An 8,694-nucleotide genomic window follows, 5' to 3' on the forward strand; every position below is an offset into this window, starting at 1 on the left:
CCTGAATTCCTTAGACTATATCTTCAAAGTTATAGTGAATCAAAAGATTAAATTTTTACCACCTATAATATGATATTTATCCTCAATATCATCAAAATTGTAACACCCCCTGGTGTATTCTCCCTGATTTTTGTAAATCAATTTTACTCTAATTATAACTGATTATAAATTATTTGAATGGCCTAAAGAGTGAGACCATAGATCCATGATCTGAGGGGGAAAAGGAAAAGAATCTGAATGGTGTTAGCTAGCACCACTGCTTAATCAAATGTGCAACTAACACGAAATATCTTGAAGAATGTTCCATGAGGAACATGACAAGACACATAAGAAAAATAATAAAAAGGTTAAGAAGGACTTGCGGTAACCTTAGGGGCTGTAAATTCAAGTTAGTTTGCTATCATTGTTTTGATTTTATCAATATTAATGCCAAGCTCATAAGTTTTGCAAAATTGTATGAGAACCTTGAGTAACTGAGTTGCTTGTTAAGATCATCAATTGTTTTTGCAAGAAGAACAATATCATCAACATAAAAGAGAAGGGTGAAAACATAAATCTACATAACCTCTTTGCTATCATTTACATTATTGTAATCACAATCATTACGACAAGCATACTTGAGTTGTGACATTCTTATAAGAGAATGAAGGCTTTCATAGTTGCTCATATTGTAGAAAACTTTGGAAAAAAAAATTTGTAAAAAAGTTTACCTTGTCCAATGTTTTGGGTGGACACTCTACCCATCATCAAGGACTAGAAAGCTTTCTAGTTCTTGATAAAGGGCAGAGTGTCCACCCAAAACGTTGGACAAATAATTTTTCTAGTCCTTGATGATGGGTGAAGTGTCCACCTGTAACATTAGACAAGCTAAACTTTTTTACACAATTTCGAAAGTTTGCTACAATTGTTACGTTCTTGTTTTAGAAAATCAAAACACCCAAGTCCAACACAAATGTATACAAAAAAATAAAAATAAATACTATGTGATTAAAAATAGGTATTTATTCCTTAAAAACTACGTAGTCTAACTTATAGACGAAATGATCTTTTTCACAACCATTTTTTTGGTTAATTTTAATCAAAATATGATAGAGTTTTTTAAAAGCTCCAATTTAAATTGTTTAATCTGTGTATTTCGAGTGGCCCATGGGTTTTTTAGGGTGCTGAATTCATTTATGAATTCAAAACTATTTTAAATAACAAAAAATCTGAAATTGTATTGCGAGTTTTTGGTGAATTCTAGTGAAAAAGACTATTTGGCCTGTGCTGAATTCATTTATGAATTCAAAACTATTTTAAATAACAAAAAATCTGAAATTGTATTGCGAGTTTTTGGTGAATTCTAGTGAAAAAGACTATTTGGCCTATAAATTAGATTACGCCCTTAAAAATTATAAATTTAAATATAGAAAAGATACCACATCTTTGTAAATTAAATAAACAAATTACCATGAAAAAAATCTTAATTTAAAATTAAATTATAATAAATATTATTTTATTAATAAAATAACATTACATTAAATTAAATTAAAACTATACTCATAATATTGATGCTAATGAAAAAATTTAAAATATATCCAAATTTGTATGGGTCAAAGCTAGACTCATGCCTAACTAGAAAATCCAAATTTCTATTAAATTAAACACGCTCATGATATTGATCTTAATGAAAAAAATATAAAAGAAATCCAAGTTTATGTGGGTTCAATCTAGGTTAATATTTAATTTAAAAGGAGAAAAAACCAAATTTCAATGGGTCCAAGCTAGGTCGGTTTAAGATCTAATGGGCCCTCAGTTATGAGCACATGGTTTTTGGGGTTCTCCGCCCCTTGATTTGATTGGATGGTCGTGATGCATCCAAATTTAGAATCAACCAAACCAAATACCAATTTTTTAATAAAGTGAAAGTCCACATTTTTAACTAATATCACTGGAAACATTTGTCTAGCATATATAAACAAAAGGAAGTATGGTCAGATAGACCGTGGTTATTTTTTAAGTTCAGGAAATTTTGGCCGTTCATAAAATTTTCATCGATCAGTTAGTCTTGACAGATCGTCCATTAATCTTCAGAGATCATGGCAACCATCGCATTAGTGAAAGCCAGGTCGATTTTCGACAGCCGTGGAAATCCTACTGTCGAGGTAAGTCGTGGGAACGATCCTCCATACTTGTTTCGATGTTGCTCCAAATTTGGTAAATCATCTTTCTTAGGTTGTTTTGTTGAGAAATATAACGCTGGTACTATTAGTCTATACCCGGATTCGAACGAGTTGAGTTATCAGTTTTCCTCTTTGAAGGTTGATATGTGAATTTTCAAGAGTTGTTGGAATGATCAAATTTGATCTTTGTCCACTCCATTGACGGTTCAGTGGTGAACTGGGTTTTGTATTTGCTATGGAGATGGAATTATTTTGTGTTTCTGATGTTTGTTCTTGTTGTTGTGGCTTAGATTCATTTGAAATGCTGATTTTTGCATTTGTTAATAGCCTTACAGTGGGTTGGGGGTTTTGATACATAGCCTAAGGGTTTTTGCTTTAAACCCTTGTAAATCTATCTTTTCCAGATTCCTTGCAGAGTCCATTAGTTCGTGTCGCAACTCTTCATGATCTTCATGGAATCCGTATGTTGTGTAGGCTCACAATGGCACCCATTGATACCTAACTTAAGGGATTTTGCTTTAAACCCCTGTAAATCTATCTGTGCCAGACCCTTCGAAGAATTCTCTAGTTTGAATTGCAACTTTTTATGATCTTTGTGGAGTCCATCTGTTGTGTAGGCTGACAATGACACCCATTGACCCATAATGTAGCACTTCCTCCTAGAGTTTTATAACTAAAAATCAAAGTGATCCAGGAAATATTATAATTAAGTTATTTAACGATACAGACAAAATATTGCCTTAAATTAAATTCTGGTCAAATTTGATTGTTGATTTATATGTAAGGCGAAAATGTCCCACATAAACACAAAGTGCATTGGTTTGTTGTGCAGTCAATGTGATTGCATCGTAACCCTTATGCCTGGTGTGGAAGTAATGAGTCTGAAACAGAATTCTCTGCCTGCAGTAAAGCTATTGTGCCCAGAACTCAGTGAGTATTCTTTTGTTGAGCCTTGCCTACCTGCCATGACACTTATGGCGTACATCGTAGCTGCAGGCATATTCTAATATCTGTAATCTTTCTGCTAAACCTGTTGCCTTACTGTAGAGTATCAATTTTACATTGGAGCCTGGCATTATCCTGTCATCAAGAGGGCAGGTAACTCGTTTATAGAGCAATCCACTGGCCAATGGCAGGTCCTGAGCTTGCTTTCTGGCCTGTCTAAAATTTCCACATCGTATCATAGTCATGGTTGTGGCTAGGAATTTCTTATCCCTAGGGCTATATGAATATGTGGTTTGAGATGGGATTCAGGAGTGTCTATTCAGACCTGAATGTCGCATTGTGACCTTGTCCATCATCAAGATGGATTGCATATCAATGGTAGGATATCCTGGTGAGGGCAAGCCCTCAGTTTGTTTCCTAGCCTCTCCAAAGGTTCACGCTTCCCATGACTGTCAATATTCACACTCTCAATGACTGCCTCTGGCTAGCTTCTTAGCTAGGTAGCACGCCATAAAATTTACAATTTTGCTGCGAAACTTGTGGTCCTGTTGAAGACTGCCAACATAGGTCAATGGCAACCACAATTTAATATTTATGCAATTTTTTTTAACACTGTTTTGAGGTATTAATCCACGACAATCCAAATTTATTCCATATCTCTCTCAATGTACTTTGAACAGTTCTTCCTGCACGATCTTGGCAGGGTCTGCCTCATACGAGATGGTACCTTATTATCAGTTGCCTCAAATGTTTAAAAAACTATCCTCCACTTGACCTTGTTGGCATTCTACCCATGGAAATTGGAATGTCACATTTGCCATTTACTTGTAGGCTTATTGTTTGTTCATCTAACGGAAACATGTTTGATATCTTCAAATGCCTTTTTCTATGTTTTATTTGTTCTATATAGCTTGCATATCTCAATAAAATTTGTTTAGAACTAGGTGTTCGTACTCACATTCTTGGTTTAATGTACAAACATGTATGATTATTGACGTGCGTAGTAATTCGAAGGGTCCTGAATAATAATGTTCTGCAGTTACATTCATCTCTATCTTGAAAATATACCCCCTCTTCTTTTGAATATTTACATAAACCTCTTTATGTGGCCTTGCTTTTCTCAACTTATTCTTCTACCTTATTGAACTTCATCTTTGGAATTTCTTCTTCTCAAGGAAGAACGTAGTTTATTCAGAGTTTCTTAGATGTCTATCCGTCCTTCCATTGACAAGATTACATAGAGTTGGTTGAACTTCATTAGTTGGACTCTTAGGAGATGGAGCTTGCTTGGCTGTTTGATTTAAAGCATAAATTTATGTTTATTGGTACTAGTTATCATATAAAGGCTTTCTTCTCCTCCCACTGCCCTTATTGTTTTATCTCCTCAAATTGTTGTATCAATTAAATCTTCTTTATTGATATCCAGGTAGATATTTATCTTTCTGATGGTTATCTCTCCAGAGCTGCTGTTCCAAGTGGTGCTTCCACTGGTAAGTTTGAACCATATGTTCCATGAATGCAAACAGACTAATAATATATTTATGGTTTTAACTGGTACCAAAATGTGCCAGACTTTCATTCTCTGTTTCGTTAGACTTACCAATATACAATCTATTTGGATGGTCGATTTGGTTGTGTTATTCAAACAGGTGTGTATGAAGCATTGGAGCTTCGTGATGGAGGGAAGGACTATATGGGAAAGGGTGTCTCAAAGGTGTGTTATAGCCCTTAAACCATTTAATCTAATGACATTGTAATAATATATTATAGAGGATAAAGAGTTATACTTGGGAAATCGGATTCCTAACACGTACTGGTTTTCTAAAGCTTTTACTATGGAATAAACTACCACACTTTTTGTTTGGCTATGCAATTTTTCTTTTTATATATTGGTGAGTATTTTTGGTGAAATGAAGTTAAAATCTATTGATATTTTGTTCTGTCTTAATATGTACAGTTAGCTCACTGAGCAAATTTGAATCTTATTTTGGTTTTGTTTGACAGGCTGTTGAAAATGTCAATAAAATTATTGGACCAGCTCTTATTGGGAAGGTATGCAAGTCCATTGGGACAGGCCCTTTTTATGTTGCTATGCCATATTTTTAGATTTTGTCTTGCTATTGTTATTCAATGGAAGTTACTCTTTATGTTTGCAGGATCCAGTAGATCAGACTGGAATTGATAACTTCATGGTACAGGAGCTTGATGGAACTCAAAATCAATGGGGCTGGTGCAAACAAAAGGTGTCTACCACTTCGGTTGTGTTATATTATATTGTGAAATGGTTTGATTTTCTGTTTTAATCAGGTTTATACAAAATATTTGCCTGAGTATTTTGATGTCTGTGAATTTGACCAGCTTGGAGCAAACGCTATATTAGCTGTATCTCTTGCAGTTTGTAAAGCAGGGGCTTATGTTAAGAAGATACCTCTTTATCAGGTATTTTTTCTTCTAGTGTTGGAATCTTCTGACTTAGTATTTCTGAAGTTATAGTTGAAATTAGTTTTATGTAGGTCCAACCTTTTTGGAGGATGTTGTTTTCTTTAAAGGTATTCTTAGCTGGAGGATGTTTCACAAGGTTTCCTATTCATAGTGTCTGTCGAGTGTTTCTTATTTACATTATTAATTGAGAGATCATATAGTAATGTCATTGGGAGGTACTGACCTTAATGCAATGCAACATATTGCTAACATTGCTGGTAACAAAACCTTGGTGATGCCAGTACCTGCTTTCAATGTCATCAATGGAGGTTCACATGCAGGAAATAAACTGACAATGCAGGTATATATTTTTGATTTATATGGAATTTTATCTTTGTAATTTAAAATTACAAAACTATTTTTTGTCTAGGTTTTATTGAATTTTATCCAATCCATCCATGTAATGGAATCATCACTTTCATTCCTAAGAGAACCAAGTGTTCACAAATTTACTTGAGAATAGATATGTAGATATTGAAATTTATAACAGAGCTTAAATATTGATGATCATGGTAAGACAAGACTTTATGATTCTACCTGTTGGAGTTTCTTCATTTAGAGAGGCCATGCATATGGGTTCATAAGTTTACCATCATTTGAAGGCATGCTTCTGCTCCTTTGACACCTCACAAATATTTTGTTTCTCATGTTTGTTTTATAAATAAAGTTTGAACACTAAATTAGAGAATACTTTTCCTCCTTAATAATTATTCTGTTTTGTCATTGATTTTGCAAAATTTCCCAACCTTTTGCGGATCCTCCAGGCTGTAATTAAGAAGAAGTATGGTCAAGATGCAACAAATGTTGGAGACGAAGGCGGCTTTGCTCCAAACATTCAGGTGCTTCATTAAGAGTAAATATTAAACTGCAGCATTTTTGCTTTGGTAATAGTTATTGTATTAAATGTTATCAAATTGAAATGCAGGAGAATAAAGAAGGCCTGGAATTATTGAAGATTGCCATTGAGAAAGCTGGCTATACTGGCAAGGTTGGCATTCTTTTTAAGTTCTATTCTTTTCCAGTGCGGACTACTTAGTGGCTATAATGTTGAGATTAGTTACTTGTAATGGTCAATACTCGAAACATTGTTTCAATTGCCAGGTTGTTATTGGCATGGATGTAGCTGCTTCTGAGTTCTACACTGAGAAGGATCAAAAGTATGATTTGAACTTCAAGGAGGAGGTGAGTCTCTATTTTGCATTGTTGATACCGATGCAATGCATTTGATGTGCTCTCTATAATTAACATGCGCATTGACACGTGTACTTTTTTAACATAAACAATATTTTAATGCATGAAGAAGGAATATGACCATTATTGCTCGAGTTTTACACCCTTCGTTCCCTTGCATTTAGTGTGCTCTCGTACATCATAAAAAGGAATAGGACCATTATCGCTCGAGTTTTACACTCTTCTTTCCCTTGTAAATAAAATAGGCCGTAATTAGAAGGAATCCCAATAGAGAATTAATGTTATTTATTTAGATATAATTGTCTTCTTACCTTGAAATTGGATCGCTGCAGAATAATAATGGTAGCCAAAAGATATCAGGGTCTGAGCTGATCAAGCTTTACGAATCCTTTATTGAGGATTATCCAATTGTATCTATAGAGGACCCATTTGACCAAGATGATTGGGCTCATTATGCACAGTTTACGGCCACAATTGGGGAAAAGGTGCAAATTGTTGGGGATGATCTATTGGTGACAAATCCAAAGGTATTTATTTTGACAACTGCTTCCAGTTTAATCATTGACAGTTTCGATCTATACTTGGACGTGCTTGTCTTTGTTTGGAATCAACTTTCGGTGCAGACAAATCATCTTCTTTTTTCCATTTTTATTTCAATTGTCGTTGACATATGCACATTTACTGGTGCAGCGTGTTGGAAAGGCAATCAATGAAAAATCTTGCAATGCTCTTTTACTGAAGGTAAATAGATTAATAACCCTTATTCTGTATATTTGTTGCTGATGTGACTTATAATGTCTAATAGTTTTTTTCGCAACGTGTTGTAGGTGAACCAAATTGGTTCTGTTACTGAAAGCATTGAAGCAGTAAAAATGTCCAAACGTGCTGGATGGGGAGTGATGACAAGCCATCGCAGGTATTGATATAGTATTTTTTTTCCAAGTCTGTTTCTACTTAATGCTGTTTTTCTAAATCTGTTTCTTTTCCTCGTTTTTGCAACTTTTACGTCATATATGAGATTGAAGTTGTGCATATTTTAATGGTTCTCTGATTGCGTGTTTGCAGTGGTGAAACCGAAGACACTTTTATTGCAGATCTGGCAGTGGGCTTGGCCACGGTAATGTTCATTTTCTAGTGTTTGGTTGCTTTAAAGTTTAGAGAGGCTAGTAAATTCAAGATGCGTTGAAAGTTTCATGTGAATCCTATAAGGTAATTAAATTAGCTTCTGATCTACAAGGGTTGCGTGTGTGCATCTTCAGGGCCAAATCAAGACAGGTGCTCCTTGTAGGTCTGAGCGACTTGCTAAATATAACCAGGTGCTTTTATAATCTGGTCTTCTGATTTTTCTGGAATCATTTCCTTCTTGATTGAATGATAACGCTCTAAAACCAACAGAATCAGTGATTTGTGATGTCTTTCATTTACCGTCTTTATTGTCACCTTTGCAGCTCTTACGAATTGAGGAGGAACTGGGGTCGGCGGCAGTGTATGCAGGCACAAGTTTCCGCAAGCCTGTAGAACCATACTAAAGAAAAATGTTTTGGCATGTTCCAGAATATTTTTGAAGTTTAGGATGTGGGGAAATAAATAAGATGTTTTGCCATTTTCGAGAATGTTTCTCTCCGTTTTGTTTGGAGAGAGCCTCCGAATGTGATAATTAATACTCTGAAAATTTCCCCGTTTCTTTATATGAAGAGACGGGGAAAAATGAATTCAATAAATGTTGCTGGCGAAGAGGTCTAATTCGAAGAGGTCTAACTTATTAGGTAGCCAATGCTCGAGAAAATTTTGGATGTTTAAAATTCCGGTGAAATAAAATGTGGTATATTTTTTTTGTCTAACTATTTATTGAAGTGGCAATTTTTATTGTATCTCAGAGCAGTTTGTATTCAACTTTTAAAATTGTTTGTGTGAA

General features: G+C 34.7%; 1 pseudogene across 1 annotated transcript; it reads left to right on the forward strand.

Annotated features, from left to right (window-relative positions):
* The first annotated feature begins 1,974 nt into the window (after positions 1–1,974).
* On the forward strand, positions 1,975–8,337 carry LOC149199072 (enolase 1-like; annotated as a pseudogene). The gene is made up of 17 exons (XR_016253751.1): positions 1,975–2,144; positions 4,534–4,597; positions 4,757–4,821; positions 5,112–5,159; positions 5,264–5,350; positions 5,466–5,543; positions 5,785–5,885; positions 6,106–6,190; positions 6,353–6,427; positions 6,514–6,576; positions 6,690–6,770; positions 7,112–7,306; positions 7,470–7,520; positions 7,607–7,695; positions 7,845–7,896; positions 8,039–8,095; positions 8,228–8,337. The product of XR_016253751.1 is annotated as an enolase 1-like (transcript).
* Positions 8,338–8,694: the final 357 nt, after the last annotated feature.

The sequence above is a fragment of the Pinus tabuliformis genome, chromosome 2_1 (assembly GCF_031772625.1).
Source record: "Pinus tabuliformis cultivar Carrire ecotype Pingquan chromosome 2_1, CPIR1, whole genome shotgun sequence".
Classification (NCBI taxonomy): domain Eukaryota; kingdom Viridiplantae; phylum Streptophyta; class Pinopsida; order Pinales; family Pinaceae; genus Pinus; species Pinus tabuliformis.